Source organism: Monodon monoceros, unplaced genomic scaffold (assembly GCF_005190385.1).
Source record: "Monodon monoceros isolate NGI ecotype Baffin Bay Population unplaced genomic scaffold, NGI_Narwhal_1 Super_Scaffold_6, whole genome shotgun sequence".
In the NCBI taxonomy this organism is placed as follows: Eukaryota; Metazoa; Chordata; class Mammalia; order Artiodactyla; family Monodontidae; genus Monodon; species Monodon monoceros.
The window spans coordinates 88,010,626-88,034,505 of NW_021703783.1; positions in this window are offsets into that span (position 1 = coordinate 88,010,626).

Here is a 23,880-nt window from a genome sequence, read left to right on the forward strand (position 1 = left end):
TCCACCCACCCAGAGGTCTCAGCCTTTATCAAGCTTTACTTGAATCAGAAATATCTGAGACTGCTTTGTTATTCCAATTTTTGCATGTTCCTTTAATTTCTATATTACTGTAACTGGAAAATACGATCAGATAGTTTTCAAGTCTCATTAGTCAAATTAATATTGGTACTGTAAGCAACCTGAAAATTTGGCAAGTGCAATGAAAAAGGTTGAGTGGAATTAGCAGCAAAGATTACCGTTGGAGGAGAAATTAAATAGATTGCTTCATTTGGAAAAAGAGAAACAACTTTCAATTTACTAAATAACATGTTCTTTTAGAAGATTCCCTGGAGTGAAATCAACCGAGAGATGGGAAGTCCATATCCAGAGACGTAGGGGTTCTGGGTCCATTGGCAAGTGACTACTCTGCTCTACACCTCAGTTTCCCATCTGTCAGAGGAGAAGAAGAGCAGTTGCCCTGAATATTTCACAGGGCTGTGAAAAGACACAGGTGAGATGATAAATGGGGAAGCTTCATGAAGTGTAAAAAGCGCTAGACAAATACAAGAATTAATGTGAACAATGATTACACTTCGCATAGAGACAAGCCACAATTATTGACAGACGGCATACCTAGGCTGGGTATTGCAGTCAGACACATTAGGGTGCAGGAAGATGGACCCTTAGTGATTGCCAGGATGAAGACCCTCCCTTGACAGATGAGGAGAATGGAGCAAGAAAGGGTAGGGGATTCACCCAAGGTTAGTGATGACAGAACTGATATTAACACCTACAGTTCTCCCTCCAGTCTGTCGGTTTCTCTCTCTTTCCTTTAGCTAAGAGATCTCTTGGTTATTTGGGGGGTCATTACTATCTCCTGCCAGGAAAAGATCTGGAACAATCAAAAGAGAATAGTCTGACCACAAGTTTGGATCTTAGTAAGATAAATGGTTTTTCCCAGGAAGAAAAATACAGTAACCCGAAGCTTACAGAGGATTATAGTTCCACATTTCTGAGACTATAGGTGAAGCAACAAAAGCCTCAATACCAGTAGCAGCTCACATTCACTAACTGCTCAATTTGTGCCTGGATCCGTGCTAAACATTTTACCCGCATGTGTGTCTCATTTTATCCCCACGACAGTCCTGTGAGTTGGGTATCATTATTGACTCCATTTTATAGATGGGAAAACTGAGGCTTAAATGTGTTAAAGAAGTTGCCCTGGGACACAGTCTGTAAGAGAAGAAAGCAGAGACTCACCCCAGCCAATGCCACTCTTAGTTTCCAGATTTTAACCACTGGACACATTACCTTCCACTACAACCTAAAGTCCTTGGGGCTGCAATTCTAGGCTCATCATAGTCTGGAGTGTCCAGATTTCTCTCTCACTTTAAATCTGGAGAAAATTATGGGTCTGACCTTTCAGCTCCTCACACAGTAGAGATAATTCTGAAGGACAAAATGCACAGTCTCTTTGAATTCTTGTCCCTGCACTTTGCTCCCTGTGCTTTCCTCCTCTCTGCCTGTTCAAACCTTCTTCTCCTGTTAAGCTCCCCCATAATTCCTGGTCACTAAGTTTACACTGGCTTCTCTCTCTCCTTTGAGTCCCTGTGACATACCCTCGATACCTACCTTCTATCAGAAGTGCTCAGCCTTCTGATATGTTTTTCACTTGTTGTATAGACCTTTAGGAATGTTCACGTTATATCCTCAAACACATTAGAAACTCCTTCAGGGCAATGTCAATGGCAGTTGCTCTTTGGTCCTCCACAGTGTCTAGTACATGGCTAGCGGTTATCTGTAGTTATAAATTTTTAAATGAATGAAATAAGAACATTAGGGGGAAGCTATGGAGAGGCAGCTTTTAGTTAAATGGAAGGATAACCTCCATCAGGAAAACTTTTTTAACAGTGGGAAAGATATCCTGGCTATGTCAGTATTTAGCTATCATTGGAAATGTTTGCACAAAGGATTACTCGGGGATATTTTGAATGGGATTCCTGCTTTGAGGGAAGAAACTCCAAGATCCCTTCTAACTCGCTATAAGAGTCTATGATCCCCCCCTCTCTGTCTGATCTTCTCACTTAAGGCAGTAAATGAGCTGCTGACTGGAGTGGTGAGGAGCCTTGCTGGGCATCAGAAGAGTGACCTAATAGAGCCAATCTGCGAGGACTGGAAAGTGAATTACAACAGGAGAAAATCAGACTTCCATGCAGTGGATGCTTGATGCATTTTTAGAAGCCTATGCCATGTGGCGGACAGGGTCGCGGTGCTCCGGCCAGGTGTCAGGCCTGTGCCTCTGAGGTGGCAGAGCCACGTTCAGGACATTGGTCCACCAGAGACCTCCTGGATCCATGTAATACCAAACAGCAAGAGCTCTCCCAGAGATCTCCATCTCAACACTGAGACCCAGCTCCACTCAATGACCAGCAAGCTACAGTGCTGGACACCCAATGCCAAACAACTAGCAAGACAGGAACACAACCCCACCCATTAGCAGAGAGGCTGCCTAAAATCATAATAAGGTCACAGACACCCCAAAACACACCATCAGACACAGTCCTCCCCACCAGAAAGAAAAGATCCGGCCTCATCCACCAGAACACAGGCACTAGTCCCCTCTACCAGGAAGCCTACATAACCCACTGAACCAAACTTAGCCACTGGGGGCAGACACCAACAACAACGGGAACTACAAGCCTGCAGCCTGCGAAAAGGAGACCAAAACACAGTAAGTTAAGCAAAATGAGAAGACAAAGAAACACACAGCAGATGAAGGAGCAAGGTAAAAACCCACCAGACCTAATAAATGAAGAGGAAATAGGCAGTCTACCTGAAAAAGAATTCAGAGTAATGATAGTAAAGATGATCCAAGATCTTGGAAATAGAATGGAGAAAATAAAAGAAACGTTTAATAAGGACCTAGAACAACTAAAGAGCAAACAAACAATGATGAACAACACAATAAATGAAATTTTAAAATCTCTAGAAGGAATCAATAGCAGAATAACTCAGGGAGAAGAGGGATAAGTGACCTGGAAGATAAAATAGTAGAAATAACTACTGCAGAGCAGAATAGATAAAAAAGGATTAAAAGAATTGAGGACAGTCTTAGAGACCTCTGGGAGAACATTAAATGCACCAACATTTGAATTATAGGGGTCCCAGAAGAAGAAGAGAAAAAGAAAAGGGCTGAGAAAATATTTGAAGAGATTATAGTTGAAAACTTCCCTAATATAGGAAAGGAAAGAGTCAATCAAGTCCAGAAAGTACAGAGTCCCATACAGGATAAATCCAAGGAGAAACACACCAAAACACATATTAATCAAACTATCAAAACTTAAATACAAAGAAAAAATATTAAAAGCAGCAAGGGAAAAACAACAAGTAACATACAAGGGAATCCCCAAAAGGTTAACAGCTGATTTATCAGCAGAAACTCTGCAAGCCAGAAGGGAGTGGCAGGATATATTTAAAGTGATGAAAGGGAAAAACCTACAACCAAGATTACTCTACCCAGCAAGGATCTCATTCAGATTCAATGGAGAAATTAAAACCTTTACAGACAAGCAAAAGCTAAGAGAATTCAGCACCACCAAACCAGCGTTAAAACAAATGCTAAAGGAACTTCTCAGGAAACACAAGAGAAGGAAAAGACCTACAATAACAAACCCAAAACAATTAAGAAAATGGAAATATGAACATACATATCGATAATTGCCTTAAATGTAAATGGATTAAATGCTCCAACCAAAAGACACAGACTGGCTCAATACATACAAAAACAAGACCCGTATATATTGTCTACAAGAGACCCACTTCAGACCTAGGGACACATACAGACTGAAAGTGAGGGGATGGAGAAAGATATTCTTTGCAAATGGAAATCAAAAGAAACCTGGAGTATCAATTCTCATATCAGACAAAATACACTTTAAAATAAAGACTATTACAAGAGACAGAGAAAGACACTACATAATGATCAAGGGATCAATCCAAGAAGAAGATATAACAATTGTAAATATTTATGCACGCAACATAGGAGCACCTCAATACATAAGGCAAATGCTAACAGCTGTAAAAGAGGAAATTGACAGTAACACAATCATAGTAGGGGACTTTACCACCCCACCTTCACCAAAGGACAGATCATCCATAATGAAAATAAATAAGGAAACACAAGCTTTAAATGACACATTAAGCAAGATGGACTTAATTGATATTTATAGGACATTCCATTCAAAAACCACAGAATACACTTTCTTCTCAAGTGCTCATGGAACATCCTCCAGGATATATCATATCTTGGGTCACAAATCGTATTGGTAAATTTAAGAAAATTGAAATCGTATCAAGTATCTTTTCTGACCACAGCACTATGAGACTAGATATCCATTACAGGAAAAAATCTGTGAACAATACAAACACATGGAGGCTAAACAATTCACTACTAAATAACCAAGAGATCACTGAAGAAATCAAAGAGGAAATCAAAAAATACCTAGAAACAAATGACAGTGAAAACACGATGACGCAAAACCTATGGGATGCTTCAAAACCAGTTCTAAGAGGGAAGTTTATAGCAATACAATCCTACCTCAAGAAACATATCAAATAAACAACCTAACCTAACAGCTAAAACAATTAGAGAAAGAACAACAACAAAAAAAAAACCCCAAAGTTAGCAGAAGGAAAGGAATCATAAAGATCAGATCAGAAATAAATGAAAAGGAAATGAAGGAAACTATAGCAAAGGTCAATAAAACTAAAAGCTGGTTCTTTGAGAAGACAAACAAAATTGATAAACCATTAGCCAGACTCATCAAGAGAAAAAGGGAGAAGAGTCAAATCAATAGAATTAGATATGAAAAAGGAGAAGTAACAACTGACACGGCAGAAATACAAAGGATCATGAGAGATTACTACAGCAACTATATGCCAATAAAATGGACAACCTGGAAGAAATGGACAAATTCTTATAGAAGCACAACCTTCCAAGACTGAACCAGGAAGAAATAGAAAATATAAACAGAGCAATCACAAGCACTGAAATTGAGGCTGTGATTAAAAATCTTCCAACAAACTAAAGCCCAGGACCAGATGGCTTCACAGATGAATTCTACCAAACATTTAGAGAAGAGCTAACACCTATCCTTCTCAAACTGTTCCAAAATATAACAGATGGAGGAACACTCCCAAACTCATTCTACGAGGCCACCATTACCCTGATACCAAAACCAGACAAAGATGTCACAAAGAAAGAAAACTACAGGCCAATATCACTGATGAACATAGATGTAAAAATCCTCAACAAAATACTAGCAAACAGAATCCAACAGCACATTAAATGGATCATACACCATGATCAAGTGGGGTTTATTCCAGGAATGCAAGGATTCTTCAACATATGCAAATCAATGAATGTGGTACACCATATTAACAAATTGAAGAATAAAAACCATATGATCATCTCAATAGATGCAGAAAAAGCTTTTGACAAAATTCAACACCAATTTATGATAAAAACTCTCCAGGATATAGGCATAGAGGGAACTTACCTCAACATAATAAAGGCCATATATGACAAACCCCAGCCAACATCGTTCTCAATGGTGAAAAAAACCATGTGCACTAAGATCAGGAACAAGACAAGGTTGCCAACTCTCACCACAATTATTCAACATAGTTTTGGCAGTTTTAGCCACAGCAATCAGAGTAGAAAAAGAAATAAAAGGAATCCAAATCAGAAAAGAAGAAGTAAAACTGTCACTGTTTGCAGAAGACATGATACTATACATAGAGAATCCTAGAGATGCTACCAGAAAACTACTAGAACTAAGTAATGAATTTGGTAAAGTAGCAGGATACAAAATTAATGCACAGAAATCTCTTGCATTCCTATACACTAATGATGAAAAATCTGAAAGAGAAATTAAGGAAACACTCCCATTTACCACTGCAACAAAAAGAATAAAATATCTAGGAATAAACCTACCTAAAGAGACAAAAGACCTGTATGCGGAAAACTATAAGACACTGATGAAAGAAATTAAAGATGATGCAAGCAGATGGAGAGATATACTATGTTCTTGCATTGGAAGAATCAACATTGTGAAAATGACTATACTACCCAAAGCAATCTACAGATTCAGTGCAATCCCTATCAAACTACCACTTGCATTTTTCACAGAACTAGAACAAAAAATTTCACAATTTGTATGGTAACACAAAAGACCCCAAATAGCGAAAGCAATCTTGAGAAAGAAAAACGGAGCTGGAGGAATCAGGCTCCCCGACTTCAGACTATACTACAAAGCTACAGTAATCAAGACAGTATGGTACTGGCACAAAAACAGAAATATAGATCAATGGAACAGGACAGAAAGTCCAGAGATAAACCCATGCACATATGGTCACCTTATTTTTTATAAAGGAGGCAAGAATATACAATGGAGGAAAGACAGCCTCTTCAATAAGTGGTGCTGGGAAAACTGGACAGCTACATGTAAAAGAATGAAATTAGAACACTCCCTAACACCATACACAAAAATAAACTCAAAATGGATTAAAGACCTAAATATAAGGCCAGACACTATAAAACTCTTAGAGGAAAACATAGGCAGAACACTCTATGACATAAATCACAGCAAGATCCTTTTTGACCCGCCTCCTAGAGAAATGGAAATAAAAACAAAAATAAACAAATGGGACCTGATGAAACTTAAAAGCTTTTGCAGAGCAAAGGAAACCATAAACAAGATGAAAATACAACCCTTAGAATGGGAGAAAATAGTTGCAAATGAAGCAACTGACAAAGGATTAATCTTCAAAATTTACAAGCAGCTCAGTATCAGAAAAACAAACAACCCAATCCAAAAATGGGCAGAAGACCATAAATAGACATTTCTTCAAAGAAGATATACAAATTGCCAACAAACACATGAAAGGATGCTCAACATCACTAATCATTAGAGAAATGCAAATCAAAACTACAATGAGGTATCACCTCACACCAGTCAGAATGGCCATCATCAAAAAAATCTACAAACAACAAATGCTGGAGAGGGTGTGGAGAAAAGGGAACCCTCTTGCACCGTTGGTTGGAATATAAATTGTTACAGCCACTATGCAGAACAGTATGGAGGTTCCTCAAATAGTAAAAATAGAACTACCATATGACCCAGCAGTCCCACTCCTGGGCATATACCCTGAGAAAACCATAATTCAAAAAGAGTCATGTACCACAATGTTCATTGCAGCTCTATTTACAATAGACAGGACATGGAAGCAACCTAAGTGTCCATCAACAGATGAATGGATAAAGAAGATGTGGCACATATATACAATGGAATATTACTCAGCCATAAAAAGAAACGACATTGAGTTATTTGTAGTGAGGTGGATGGACCTAGAGTCTGTCATACAGAGTGAAGTAAGTCAGAAAGAGAAAAACAAATACCTTATGCTAACACATATATATGGAATAAAAAAAAATGGCTCTGAAGAACCTAGGGGCAGGACAGGAATAAAGACGCAGGCACAGAGAATGGACTTGAGGAGACGAGGAGGGCAAAGGTAAGCTGGGATGAAGTGAGGGAGGGCATGGACTAATATACACTACCAAACGTAAAATAGATAGCTAGTGTGAAGCAGCCGCATAGCACAGGGAGATCAGCTCAGTGCTTTGTGACCACCTAGAGGGGTGGGATAGGGAGGGTGGGAGGGAGGGAGATGCCAGAGGGAAAAGATATGGGGATATAGGTATATGTATAGCTGCTTCACTTTGTTATAAAGCAGAAACTAACACACACCATTGTAAAGCAATTATACTCCAATAAAGATGTTTAAAGAAAAAAGTCTATGATCCCATAACTGAAATAGTGAATTTGTGAATGAGTGCATGAATGAATTTGCAGATGTCATTCACCCATGGTCTCCCCCCACCACCACAGTTATTAAGACATGATGTTCTGCATAACTCAATCTCTTATCTGGAAAACACTGATGTGAGGTAAGTGGAGAGCAGATCTTATTTCCTCTATTTTCCAGAGGAGGAAACAGACTTATCGAAGTAAAAATAATTTGCCTGAAGTCAGCAGTTGGTTGCATACCAGCTCCAGCCTTTGCAATCCCAGGCCAGTTCCGTCTTTGCTTCAAGAGCCCCAGACAGCTTACAATGGCCCCGCATCTGCTCTCCTCCTTTGAAGCATAGACGGGGAGCTGGAAGAAATAATATAGAAACCTTGGCCTCTTCCTGTTCTGCATCCTCCGCCACAGAGGCATCTGGGCTTTACCTCTTGAATGCTTCTCAGTTTGGTCCCCTTCCTCCATAAACATGGCACTGCCTTCATTCTCTGAGGCAAAGGAAGGCTCTGGGATTAGACAGGCTGGATTCACTTCCCAGCTCTGCCTTGTTACTTAACACCTGTTAATCTCAGGAGGAGAGCCATAGTTAGAGCCCACCTCATAGAGCTGTGCTGAGAATGAAATGAAGTTACATGGAAACAGACAGTTAGATGGAGCTTAAAACAGTGCCTCAATATATATTAAACTGTGTCCATTATTAGTGGGGAATGGAGAGAGAATGCCTTTTTCTAACTGTAACCTTGGGCAAGATGCTTAGCCACTCTGTGACTCGGTTTCCACATCTGTAAAATGGAGATAATGATAGTGACCCCCACCTCCTGAGGATTTTTGCAAGAAATAAACATGTTAAGGTATACAGAGAGCACTTAGAAATTGCCTGGCAAATTGCAGGTGCTCTAATGGTGTCGCTATATTGCTTTTCCTCATGAGAGATGACTACACCTACACAGCCTCTTGCATGTGCTTTGTGGTCTGTGTTCTGCCTTTAGGATCAGATCATCCCATAGAGATTACAGCATCTTTCTTTTTTCACACTTTTCTGCTTTTATCCCTTCCATAATTACACTCTGTTTTTTCCCTGGAAACTTCCACCGTATCTGCTTTTTCCCCTACCTGACACAATGGTGGTAATCATGTCCATAAAACACCTCGAGACTAGGCATGAATACTGCAAACATGTCATAGATACTAATGGACAGTTTAATGGTAGAATCTGACCAACCTTTCCCAGAGGAGGCAAGCGTAGGTGCTGGCCTTGGTGCTGAAATAAAGATTTGGACGTGTCTGGAAAAGTCAGAAGTTGGTAAGCAGATGGTTTCATGCTTAGCCCTTGTGATTCATATTGTGATGTCTTTGAGGTTGTTTACTGAGCGATCCCACCATTCCATCTCTTTATCCCTAGTGTCTAGCTCAGTCCCTGCCTCAGAAAATGTGCTCACTAAAGGGTGATCCATTTACACAGCTAGATGCAATCTTCTCCATTTTACAGATGTGATCAAAAACTGTGACATAGAAAGGATAAGTAACACATTCCAGGTGACACATCAAGAGTTGTTCAACCTCTTTTCATTCTTCAAAGCCTAGTTCAAATGCTAACTCTTCCATGAAGACTTTGTTTTACCCCAAACTGCAACATAAATGTATTTTCCCCTGAACTCCCTTAACTCCTTTAATTGAACAAATGGAGATATTTTAACAAGTCTGTATGCCCATCATATCATTACCATAGGATTTTATGAATCCTTGAGGGCAGAGTCTTTGGCACTTAGGAAATATCAGGAAAAAAAACTTTTTATATGAATAAATAGATGAGAAATGGCATAATGAGAACCAGAATCTGGGGTCCTGTCTCTTTCTAGGAGGCCACACTGCCTCCCACCAAAATGAATCCTCCTGAACTCCTGCCCCCTTAGGGTACTGAGCTGGATGAATTGCTTCCTAAAGATACGCATCTGAGAAAGCCATCTATGCTCATGTGCTCTTTAGCTAATGGGTTACTCCAGACAGGTAATAATGGTTCTGCGACATCTGAGGGTGGAGGAAATTGGGAGGGGGGGGCGGGAAAAGGGGTGCTGACCCCGTAATTCAAGGAGCCATTCCCATGGCTCAGCTTTAAATGGGGCAGAATCGAGACTTCTGTTAAGTAACTTTGGAGAATGGAGAAGCATAGCCATAATGGGATAAATTAACAAGTCCCTGTAAGAGAAAATGCCCATCATAATGACCTTGGCAAGCTCTCAGCTCCAGTGATCCTGAATGCAAATGCACTAAAAATAAGGAAGTGTGTCTCCCCATTACTACTTTTTAACATAATCTTAAAACAGCCACTCTACATATGCACCAGTGCCCCACCTTCAAAGATCCTCCTTCCCCCATATCCCTCTTCTCCTTCACAGCTCCTCAAAGACAGGATGAAGCACAGGTCCTTTACAACACCCCCGATATCAAGCCCCAAACTCCTCATGGCCCATCCTGTGGCGCTCCAGCCCCCAGTTGGTGTCATTTGCCCCTCACCTGCAGACACAGTTGTCCTTGCCAACGTTCTGGCCATAGTTTATCCACTTCCTAAGAAGGAGGAGGGGTGTGGCTTCAAGAATTTCTAGTTTAATCACAGCCTAAGGATGCCTTTGCTGCTTTTCTTGCTAACTTGGGTTCCAATTCTAGAAACCAGGCTTCTGCCTGCTTCTGGGTCCCACCTAGTTGCCTGGTGCTTGAGCCTTGCTTGGGTGACCTGCCACGTCCCAGCTCCTCTAAGACATACTGCTTTGTAGGCTACCATTGAACTTAAGCCACCATCCCCATCCCTACCCTTGCTTGAAACCTGTCAGCAGGCTTCCTAATTCTCCTGGATACTAAAATACTACATGGGAAGCTCAAGGTCCTGCAAGAACCAGCCCCTTCTCACCACCACATTTCACACCACACCCTTCAGTGTCCAGCTGCTCTGACCTTTCAGTTCTTGGAGAGAACCTCCACCACAGGACTTTTGTAAATCAAGTTCTCTCTGATGGAGGCTTACCTTGGAAATGCCAAGCTGGGGGTTTGGGAAAATATTCTAAGGTCTAAGAAAGTAAGACCAAGTGCTTACAGAAGGCCACATATTTTATGTACTTTCTTCCTAGTACCAACAAGCATCTGGGATGGCAGGTGACGGAGAAGGCAGAATGACAAGTTTAGGAAATGGAGGCACAGTAATGGACCTATTAGACAGCTGATGCAAGAGAAGACCCAAGGGACAGGAGATGGAGACAGCAGATCCCTGAAAGTTTGACAGCTGTTGACCTCTACCTCTATTTTGGAGTGAGATGATATACAGGGATGCCCTCCTTTTGGTTTTTGATATATGGGGGTTGAGGGAAGCTGATTCCAGCCATAGCAGGTGGGAGGGCAAGCTGCCCTTCCCACCCCATCTTGCAATTATTTTAGTCACACTCTTGACTTACTGGAGATTTATGAAGCCTTCTCTCTGTCTGTCACATTTAAAAGATGATAGGAAGAGCCGAGAAAGATTTTAGCTGCAATGGGATCTGACTGGGTTTTTTTTACCCCTTCTATCTGATCTAATGGAATTTAGATGGAAGTTATTGCTTGGCAAAGCAGAGGATGAAAAGTGTGAAATGTCCCTGCTAGAAGGATCCGCTGAGCCCCTAGTCTCCCCTACTGTACAGAAGCCCAGAGAGGGATAGTTGCTTGCCCAATAACACACAGCTTGTTGGTGACGGAGCCAGACCTGGAGTCAGAACAGAGATTCTTGACTAGAAAGCCCTTGCCGGCAATGAGTAAAACTCCTAAAAGTGGTGGGCAATATTTTGCTTCTATGGCCCCATGTGCGTTTGCAAGGCAGTAGCAGCCATAATTTTCTTGAAAAGGTCTGTAACCCAAACCAGGTTAAAAGCCACCAGCATCCTAATGAACAACACTTAATGTTAGGGAGTTTGCAAAATGTAATTGAGGCAAGAAAACTTACCCATAAGAAACAATCAGAAAAAAACACCAGCTAGCCAATGTTTTAGTGTTAAAATATATTGTGTGGACTATTAATACCCTAAAAGGGAAGGAAAGAAGGTACTGTATGAATCATTAAGAATCATAATGACTAACAATGATATAGAGCTTCTCTGTGCCAGGCACATTTTATCTTTACATTTATTGGCTAAGTTAATCCTCATGGCAACCCTATTAGGTATATACTATTATCCCTCCCCATTTTACAGATGAAGAAACTGAGGAAGCGGAAGTTGTCACTTGCCTAAGGTCAATGACCAATAGGGAGAAGAACCAAGATTGGAATCATCCTGTCAAATTGTCACATATAGGATTCCATGCAGGGCACAGAGCATAGAGGGAGACAGATCACACAACCCCTGCCTCTGGGAGTTCATGGTCTTTTGGAGGAAGCAGGTACGAAACACTGATGATGCTTATAATAGTCCAAGCTCTAAGCAACTTCTAAAGATGCAGTGGATGGGCAGGGTGGAGGGGAAAGCTGGACACAACTGGAAACCCAGCAGGCAGGTGGCAGAGAGGCATGAGTTTAAACTTGTTATGCAGGACAACCCGGTCATGTTCTATGGGTTCAGATTGGGAACGAGATGAGCCTTGATTTCAGAAGCAGGCCACCTCCAGCCAGCCGATGAGACAGGCCAAGTAGCAAGCCCAGCCAATGGCCCAACACCTGGGAGCTTGTGGTTCTGTTCTCATTCCAGAACCTGTCTCTGCAGGCAGCAAGATTTGGGATAGCACAAAGACTGGCAGCTGGCATACCTGGGTCCCAACCAGATGGTCTGAGATTTGGCCAGAGATGGGTAGTAAGGGAAAGCAATTTGCCTGACTTAGGACAGGGCAAGAAAACAGTACCATTCAGGACCTGCCCCTACTGGCTGTAGGACCTTTTCGATGGAACGTTCACCCACCTCAGCTTTTCTCATCTGTGGAACAGGATGCTCTTATCACCTCTCATAGGATGGCTGTGAAGTTTAAAGGAAATGCATGGCACAAAGTAAGCACTCAAAATACTTATTTCACTCATTTAACAGCAATCTGCTGAGTACCTATTATGCACCAGGTTCTGGACCAGACGCTGCAGATATACAGATATACAAGTTTATAAACCAGTGTGGCTTCTGTACTTATAGAATTCAAAACTGAAAACGCTTCTTATTGAGAATTATTAATATTATTAGAGGTAAGTGTAGTGTTATCACCATCTTTATTACAAATAACTAAGGAGACCTCACTTTCTCTCCTGTCGCCCTGTGTTCTCCATTCAACCACCAAGAGTGTCCACATCGCTCGGCATGTCACTGTCTTTTTGTCTTCATCTGGCACTAGGGCAGGCCTCTTATTCTTATTTATTCTTATTCATTCCTATATTCCTAGTGTTGCATCCTATTCATTCCTACGTCCTACAGAGCCTGCCCCAGAGTAAGTCTCAGGCATGTGGATTGGCTTGAATTGGATGAAGCCTGAATAGGGCCCAGACCCTCGACCACAGTCACTCTGGTGGGGGGTCGGGGAGTAGAGCAGGGGGTGCATAAATGGCAAGGGGAAGGGCTGCTGCCTTCCAAATTTCAGGGCTCACCTCCACACAGCTAGATTCAGACCTGGGCAGGATGTGTGGAGGCTCCAAGGGTGGCAGAAGACTCCAGCCACCATGCTGGGCCCCAGAACAGATCTGAAGGCGGGACTGCACCCCAACTTCTACAGACAAGAGGAAGAGAAGCAGCTACTGCCCCTGCTGGGATTTGCTCAGGATCAGGGCTTGGCTGCAGGCTACTGTGGAAGGCTTTGGTAGTCACGACTGAGGTGTGGATGGATCCGTGCTTTATGGGGTCTGGATAATTTGGGCCCTCTTTAAGAAAAGGGATGCAAAATTAGGTTTAAAATGGAATTAAACAGGTAAAAAATGGTACAAGTGAACTTACTGACAAAACAGAAATAGAGTCACACATGTAGAAAACAAACTTATGGTCACCAGGGGGGAAAGGTTGGGGGAGGGATAAATTAGGAGATTGGGATTGACATATACATACTACTCTATATAAAATAGATAACTAACAAGTACCTACTGTATAGCAGAGGGACTTCTACTCAATACTCTGTAATGACCTATATGGGAAAAGAATCTAAAAAAGAGTGGAGATATGTGTATGTATAACTGATTCACTTTGCTGTACAGCAGAAAGTAACACAACATGGTAAATCAACCATATGCCAATAAGTATTGTTTTAAAAAGACGCAAACAAAAGACCCCACAACATCAGAGAAATACCGTATTTCTATGAACTGAACACTTCTACAATCCTCCTTTTGTGCTAAACACTGGGCGGCGTACTCTGTATAGCACCTGCTTTTCAGGTGATAACAATTTTGTAGCGTTATTCTATACAAAGAGCAGGGAGATGGCTGGGCTTCACTCCAGACGAAAACGATTTGGTTAACAGTTTATAAAAAGGCTCCTAGCTTCACAACTCAGTGTTGGTAATGTCATGTAAATTGTTATGATTATAGTCAAAATGCGGTAAATCTTTTATCATGTGTGCTTCACATATGAGCCGTTATGGTTGCACTCACTGTTTGTGGTACTGCTATAGGTTTTCTCCCTAAAAACATGGCAATTGTGATACACCGTATTTTCCACAACTCCCTTCAGAAAAGACACCCCCCCCCCCAAACAAAGGTACCTGGTGTTTTTCATTGCACATGCTGCATTATCAAGCCTTATTTCTGACAAGGGAGCTTTCATGCTGATGACGCATTGATAGGAGAGGAATCAATCCTCTACTTGAAAATTTACATCCTCTGATGAGGGGAAGAATCTTCCACATATTAATTTCTGGCTCCGTACATTTCAAACCTGTTTTTTTCTTCCCACTACCCGTGTACCACTGGTGCCAGGTGCTGCAGGACATATTCATTCACAATAGGCCCCAGCTGGGTCTTCGGGTCACATTGCAAAGGGAACTGACACAGCAGGAAGCCATTCCTACACCAGAATGACCAGCGATACTGTGATTGTATGTAGTAATGGCTGCAAGGCTGCAACCACATCAAAATACCTCACTAATCCCAGAAAAACTGTGTTCCCACCCCAATGCCCCCTTTGCCAATGCCAAAGATTCTCAAGGTCCCTCCAGACCAACAACCACCCAGCATGAGGAGATAGCTTTCTTAACTGATTGTGGTTAATACATCTTGCTTTCACAGATTTTACAGCAGTACATTGTTATGGACTCAGTGTTTGAGTCCCTCCAAATCCATGTGTTGAAACCTATTCCCCAATGTGATGGTATTTGGAGGTGGCCTTTGGGAAGTAATTAAGTTATAAGGGTGGAGTCCTCATGAATAGGATTAGTGCCCTTCTAAGAAGAGGCCAGAAGTTGGCTCTCTTTCCACCACCTGAGGACAAAAGAAGTTGATTGTCTGCAGTGCAGAAGAGGGTCTTCACCAGAACTCAACCATGCTGGAATCCTGACCTCGGACTTCCAGCCTCCAGAACAGTGGGAGATGAATTTCTGTTGTTTATAAGCCACTTGGTCTATAGTACTTGTTATGGCAGCCTGAATGGATTCAGACAGCAATGCACATGTGAGCATATTGCTAGGGCTTCCTCCAAGCCTCAAAAGGATCTTGTGCAAGTAGGGGTGTCCTGAATCTTCCATTTCATTTATTGGCTTCGAGGTAAACCCACCTCTGGTTATAAACCCTGGGGAGGAAAAAGTCCTGGTACTGGGCTGTTACCAGTGAGGTATGATTCCTTAGCATGCTAGCACGAGGTGAGGGCTGCCCAGGACAGTCTGTGCCTTTTGTCTGTCGTGTCCCTATTTGTGACAGTCAGATCCTACGTCCCATATCTCTAGGAGAAGAGACAGGTAACTGAGGCTCCTGAAAATAGGACAGGAAAAAGAATAAGAGGAGAATTCACCCTGTTGAAGGAGGCAGCATCCAAATGTGAAATAGCTATTTCCATTTCTCTTAGAAATGATGCACTAACAATGGGGCCAATGGTTGTACCCACTGACCCTCCCCCCACCTGCTAAGTCTGAAGCTTATTAAGCCGAGTTGCCAATTGGCCATAAGCCACTGTAATTAAAAAATCACACTAGTTGCAACAGGAATGAAGTAGAAGCCTGTAATTTGGAAGAATAAATGTAGTTAGTGTTGAAAGATCTATAGAAACATCTGCTGTCACAATCCCTTGGGATTCAGAGCTTCTGCACTTTACGATTCTATCATTCAAGCTGTGCTCTAAGTCTTGAATGCAGAGGCTGGATTCAGAGGGAAATAGAAGCAAAAACTTGATGGGATCCCTGAGCCAAATGGCCCAACCCAGTAATCCCTACGTGTCAAGTTTTTGGCAAAAATATGAGTTTTCTGCTGAGAACACGAATCCGGGGAGGCAAGTAGGACCCCACCACCACCCTCCAAGCTGCCCCAGACATGAATGAAGGCAAGAGCAGGACTGAGCAAGCCTGGCCTAGCACCCTCAGTACTGAAAGGGATGGTACTTCCTCATCATTGTATTTCTCATCTTGACAACATTGTATTAAACTTCAAAGAATCCCACAAAGTTCTGATTCCTCCCCATGATAACCACTTAGAAGCATCTTTGAAATATCAAATGATTTGGAAAAACAATTTTTTATTGCTGCCCCTTCATTGCACTTGCCCTATGTGGGGTTCAGCTCACGAATGGAGTGCCAGAGCCCTGGGAACAAGGCACCTGCCAGGAACATTAGAGTTCATTCAATCCCATACCCCTTTTTTAAACAGGAAGAATAAGGCCCAGAGAGGAAAAAAAGGCCCAAAGAGGAAAAAAAAAAAAAAAAAAGATGATTTGGCCAATATCACACAGTCAGCTGGTGGCAGAAATAGTGTAAATACTCAGATCGCCAAATTCCTGATCCAGGGCTCTGCAAAAACTGCATTTTTCCCCATCTTCTTTGTCAGAAAGTTAGCCAGCATTCCTTCCAAAGACCTGGCCTCCCACACAACCTCCTGGACAAGGTTTCTGGTCTTCTGATCAGCAGAGAGCCCTCAGCCTTCTGCCACAAGCTCACTTCCTCGTCCACTCCAAAGACACCTGGCTACATTTCTCCCTGAGACTTGGTCCCTAACTCTGGCAGAATTAGGAAATACATATTTACCTGTTCAAAGCTCAGACTGCCTAGGTATATCATTAAGTTCTCAGCCAGAGCACCCGGCCAATGAACATTAGTCAGAAATGGCTGGGACTTGGAGAGAGTCGCAGCAAGCGGGGGCTCAGGGCAGCTGTGCAGTAAGGCAGAGGCTGGCATCCTGCCTTGATGCCACGTAGGCTTAAGTCTCCTATGAAAGTATCTCCAGCTCAGCCCTCCTTTGACCTGTGCATCCAGCCTGGAGACAAACTGCCTTTTTGTTGGTTTTCTCTCCTTCACTCTCAGTGGTCCAGGGGAGGCCATTAGACCCCCCTGCTGGGATCATTTCATGGCCAAATCCTCCCGATCATCCAGATATCGTTGGAGAATCACCTCCTGAGTGAGGTCTTCCAGAAGCATCCCATTATAGTAGCACCACCCCACCGTACTCTTTACTCTCTAGCCCATTGCCCTCGTTTGCTTTCTTCATGGCACTTCTCATTCCCTGAAGTATCTCTATTCAATTACTGAAGAGGTAACGTGGCCCTGTTGTTAAGACTTTATCTCTGGGCTCCAGCTCTCTAGGTTCAAATCATGGTTCTACCACTTGTTAACTGTAAAATCTCAGGAAAGTTATCTAACTACCATCGGCATGCCTGTTTCCCATCTATAAAAGGGGGAGAATAATAATACTTGCCTCACAAGGTTGTTATGAAGATTAATTCATCGACGGCACTTCGAGCACATTGTTAAGAACTCCATAAATGTCAGATATTATTCTTGCTATTATCTGACTTTCCTATTGAAGTTTCTCTCTTTCTGCTCTAATGTAATTTCATGAAGGCAGAAGACCCCTACATGCCTGTGCACTTCTACCTGCAATGTCCACAAAAATGCCTGGCATGGTGTTGGTACTCAATTGATGTTAGATAAATGAATGAAGAGCCTTTCTAAGTGTTCTTTCTGTCTCCATTTCCCTCTCCTGTACTTTATTCTTGAATGGACCTCTACCCGCTCCCCAGGTATAATTTAGCTGTTCCTTCCTCTGACCCCTCCCCCAGGGGGCCTGTCCAGACTTTTACCATAGGGTTTGGGATTCTTTATTCTATTACACTTCATCGTTTGTACACACACTATGAGCTTCTTGAAGGCAGGGACCCTAGGTTATTCACCCCCGTGTTCCCCAGGCTTAGCACACTGATTAGCACATGGAATAGTCTATGTAGAGGGAAGGAGGGAAGAAGAAATATTCCGCATAGAGGTCTGACCATAGCATATACTCCTCTTCAGATCACCAGTGACTCCTCGTCACTTGTACAGTGAAGGCCTGTATCCCCGAGAGCATTCCTACCCACCCATGGCTTGGCTTCAAAGACTGTTTGTACTCTTTCCAGCCTCTGTGGTCCTCTCTCTTTGTGCACATGAAATATCAGGTATGCTGTGCTTCTCTTTTTCCTTTAAGCAGTCTCAGTAATCCCCATCTGTGGGCTTTTTTCTTGTCTTATCCCTGCCTAGAATGCTTTCCCCATCTTTTCTGTTAGAGCCAATGCTGTCCCTCAGATCCCTAGTTTGATCCCACCTTCCTGATGATCTCGCCAAATAGTTAATCTTCTCTGTAATCTATATTCCCAAGAGGGAATTAGGTTGTTATTACACAGTTGGGATAAGGAGGCATATGTCTGGGAAGACGAGATGCCCTGAGGTGCCACTTACACTGCCATGTCCCATGATTAAAGTCAAATGGAAAACCACAACCCAATATAGGCAGGACTGTCAATGATCTTCAAGAATAAACTCTGAGCCACCCAAAGGCACAGGACTACAAGGAGCCAACCTGCTTGCTGAGGGTGAAGGGAATATGATAAAAGCAAGTTATAAGTATCAGCTACTGCCACATGACCAGTTGAGAAACAAAGACTGTAAGAGTTATGAGTATTTATTCCTTATTGTGATGTGAATATAGTTGTGCATATATTAACCGTATTTTCTTTCCCTCTCTCATTTCACTACCACTTAACACAAAATGTGTTTAGTAGTAACTAATCTTATATCTCAATATTTAAGCTACAAGATACCAGAGGAATGTGACCTAACTGGAAAAAGAAGGGATATCACCTAAAGGTGAGTAAAAGAATGTGCATCTTACTTTTAGGGAGATGGTTAGGGTGTTTTTAGTTGCGTATAAAAGCATGTTAGATGGAGACTATATTCTGCTATTGTCACTGTTGAGAAGTTAAATATGGTTAAAAGAGATATGAATGCATGCCAAGTTGACAAAGAACGGAGTATGTGTTGAGATAGTAATCTAGAACTGGGCTTCCCAGAATTCCCCGTATAGCATCAGGATACACGGGCCACAAGAGGCACTTGCATGAGATTGAGAAGTGGAAGGGAAAAAATGGCAGCTCTTTTTTTTTTCTTTTTAAACACCACGAAGATCTGTCCGGAGCCCAAGTGCTGTTACCACTCACGTATTACACGTTGTCCTTACCTTGATTACACGGCTGGGGCAACTCTAGCTCCCACTCTGTCTCTTCCTGGTCCAGGGTGTGCAACTCCATGGCAAAGGGTGCCAGCTGCTGCTGGTCACATACATCATTGCTCTCCCCCGCTTCACGTCCATCTTTCCTTCCCAACCGCCTGTCCTACTGACTTCAGACCCAACACCAGATGTAGGAGTAACAGCCTTTTGTAAACTCTTTAACGAGCTCCCACGATTGCACAAGATCAAATCCCCACAATAAATGCCTTCGTTATATCATTGCAGTCTTTCTGCTTCTCTGATCAAGCCCTGAGGGGCCTTTGCGTCCCCTTGTACATGATGCTCCAGTCATACTGGCCTCCCTCCTGCCCCTTGAGCATGTCAAGCTTATTCCAGGAGAGGACATTTCACACTTGCAGGTCACCTGCCTGAGACACTCTTTCCCAGGCATCCTAACGCCCGGCTCCTTATCATCAGGTATTCTCAGCTCAAATACCATCTCTCTCGTGAGGCTTTCCCTGACCACAGCACCTAAAATAAACCCCCAGTTAATCTTAATCATGTTACATCACTATTGTTTCCATGGTACTGATCACTCTCTAAAATTACATCTTTATTTCTTTAGATACCAGCTGTCTAGCTTTCAGAGCTTTTTGAGGGTAGGGATCTTGCCTAATTTGTTAGCCACCGTATCCCCTTGCCCAGGGCCGAGCCACACACAGAGAACGTTACTTGTAGAATGAATGAATGGCCTTGTTCAAGCTACTTTCCTCTGGGAGCCTCAGTGCCCCAAGCTGTTCCGGGCATGATCAGGCCTTTCTCACAGAGCCATGGGGAGGACTGGCCAAGCCTGAGGATGAAGAGCTCCTTGCTCAGCGCTTGGCAGAGAATTGGCTCTCAGAGCTTCCCTGTATCCATGCCCTGCTGGGAGCCTCTGGGGGGACCTGGGAGCAGAGCCGGAATCACTAGGGTAGCATCATATCTCTGAGATTCTTGGATGCCAGAGTATACTTTTACTTTATTTTCTTCTTATTATTCTTACTGTTTTTAGAAAATGTCAGAGTCCCCTTCTGCTAATAGCTCTAGTGTCCTATTGCCTTCATCTTAAAAAAACACTTTCACAGCAACCGTGCCTGCTAATTCATATTTCTCCACCTTTTGCTTCCCCATTCAGCCACAGAGCCAGGCGACAATCGCACAGCCTCTGCCCAGTGCCCACTGAATCACGCTGTCATTGGCCCAATTGATTTCCTTGCCTTACAGACTGGGATGGAAAGAAACGCTATTTCATCTGGCCTGGAAGGAAGGTGGATCTTGAGGGAGAGATGCAAAGGAATATTTTGGAAGGGGGTGCAGAGGTCCTGCCCATCAGTAAAATCCGAATAGCAGAGTGAATCCAGCTCATATATCCTAAGTATGGATCTAAAAATATAAGATAAAAAATTCCCGCACAGACCTGTGGCTAAAATAAGAAGCTAGTCAGTGAGACTACAATTCACTTTCAACTCCTAATTTGGGAAGTAATGACCTCGTCTCCACCTCCCAAGCTACATTAGGCTTTCATTAGACTACAAAGTAGAATAAATGGCTCCATTAGAAATGGCCTTCTTCTTTTTAATATTTTAATTTTATTGGAGTATAGCTGATTTACAATGTTGTATTAGTTTCAGGTGTACAGCAAAGTGACTCAGTTATACATACACATATATTCACAAATGGAATCATAAGGTAAAAGAAAAGAAAGTCTTCTTCCCTTAGAGCCCACGCCACAGACGTGGAGCATATTTAATGGAGCCTGAGGATTGCCCTGGGATGCAGACAAGGGGCGGTTTTGGCCTTAGGTTTCATGGAAGACAGGAGAAAACAGCCTCAAGAGACACACACTGAAACAAGTACAAGGTCTCTTTGGCCACTTTCTGCTTTGGTGAGTAAGGTCTTTGCCTCACTGTCAGAGATTTTGCCCTCTCCAATTCCCTCTTTCCTTCCTTCCTTCCTCCCTCCTTCCCTTCAGTCTTCCTTCTTTCCTTCTTTCCTTCCTTCCATCCTCCCTTCCTTCCTTCACTAAATATTTACTGCTAAGGCTCAGCAATTTTCTGTCTCAGGACGTTCACATTTTCACACTGAGAAGGAAAGAAATCAGCAGTGAATTTCAGTACAGTGCAATAGGTGCTGGGGTGGAGGAAACACGGAGCTGGATGACAGTCCTATGACGAGACACCCAATCCCATGCTGGTGGGGAGAAAGAGGAGTGTCAGAGAGGGTTTTGTTCAGCAGGTCTATTCAGTCAGGACTTCATAGAAAGAACAGGTGTTTGTGAAGAAGACAGAAGTAATCTTCAGCACCTTGGAGACAAAACATTCTTATGGACAAGTCCAGTTGGACAGGTAAGATGCAAACCTGGCCCAGCTTAAAGCAGTCAGTGTCCTCCCATTGCCCCTCATCCTAAGGACAGCCAGCCCCTTAACATGGCAGGTCAGGCCCTGCATGATCTGGTCCCTGGAAGAGCAGCCACTATTCACACTACATTTCTCCTGCCCCTCCTTGAGGTTCTGACCACACTTGACGACCTCTTCCACACTCCCTCCAACTGCACTCTTCCCTCTCTCTGGTCACTCTCTTCCCCAAGCCCCTCATTTGCCTAATGCATAATTTTCATTTTTCAGCTCTTGACTCTCGATCAAGAAAAATTTTTTGGAGTGGGTTGAACAGTATTCCCCAAAACTCAGCTCCATCCAGAACCTCAGAATTTGACCTTATTTGGAAATAGAGTCTTTGCAGATGTAATTAATTAAGCTGAGGTGAGCTCATACTGAATTATGGTGGGCCCTAAATCCAATGACTGATGTCCTTATAAAAAGAGAACAGGACCCACAGAAATACACACAGGAACAAAGGCCATTGGATAACAAGACAGAGATTGGAAGGATGCCCTACAAGGCGAGGAAGAGCAAAAATTGCTGGCAACTACCAGAAACCAGAAAAAGGGAGCTTCCCTAGAGCCTTCAGAGGGAGAAGGACCCTGCTAACATCTTGATTTTGGACTTCTAGCTTCCAGAACTAGGAGAGAATAAATCTCTGTTGTTTTAACCCATCTAGTTTGTTACAGCAGCCCTAGAAAACCAATATACCTTCCCCAATCCATGCCCCTCCTCTCCAGTTTGTTCAAAACTGAACTTCCTTCCATACACACACCCAGTTAGATCCTGTCCTGGCAATCAGAGATTCTCTTTGGTATCACTGATCACAGTTTGTAATTATGCATTTATTCACGTGATGTTTTATTGATGTTTGTCTCTGTCTGATTCTCCAAATATCCCTTGCTCCTATGTTTTCCATCCCAGCATACTACATACCCATTAAGGCATTGTTTTATCTCATGTTGGACCCACTCCCATCCAGAGGCCTACTCTTTGCTAGTTCCCATACTTTCTGGAAACCCTGTTATGGCCAGGTCTGGATTTTTTTGTGTTCCCACCCAAAGCCTGTATCTTTTAGCAAGCTGGAACTATAAGATCAACATAGATTTTCTATGTTCTCATAAATTTATGTCACAATTTGTACATTGTCATGTCTATAGATATTTGTATCATTTGTACGTTTTGGCCATTACATGCCTATTGGATATTTTATGACTTAGCACCAAATTGAATGTGCCTAATTGTAAGTTTGTAGGGTTTATACTAGAGTATATACCCTATCGTGCTAGGGAGTCTTGTTTGTTTCAAGTCACCTTTAAATCATCAGTGTTTAGCATGACGTGGGGCCTCAATAAATGTTATGATGTTAATTAAATAAGTATCAGTCTATCCCACGCAAAGGTAACTACAGGTATTCCATTAAATAAGTGTCAAAAGAATGGAAGAGAAAAGAGGTACCAGGAGCAGGAGAGAGAGAGAAAGTGTGATGTGCAGTCAACAGAGGAGGCTTGGGGATGACGGGACTTGAGTTGTATCTGGAATGGATTTCAACGGAGGAAGCCCTCAACATGATATGCCTGAAACCATTCACTCACAGTGAGACACATATATTACACCACGACCCAGTACATATATTAATATATGGGTGCCGCAGGAGAAACTTTTTAATGAAGCAGGTTTTGCTCTTATTATGTGGGATATGCCCTGATATTTTCTATTCTACTCCATTCTGTGCCACATTATTTATTTTCTCCTCCTTCTCTCCCTTCCTTCTCCTCCTCCTCCCCTTCTCTTCTCCTTCTACATCTCCTCCTTCTTCTTGACAGACTCATTAAGTCATTCCATAGCCAACTAATGAGCTGTGACTGTACATTCTAGATTATGAGCCCGCAAGAGCAGGGAGCAGAGCTGTTTTGTTCACAGCTCTATCCCAAGAACCTACTAAAATCCCTGACATATATTCGTTACTTAATAAAACTTAGTTGAATTAATGAATAAATAAACGTATCGAGTTTCTTC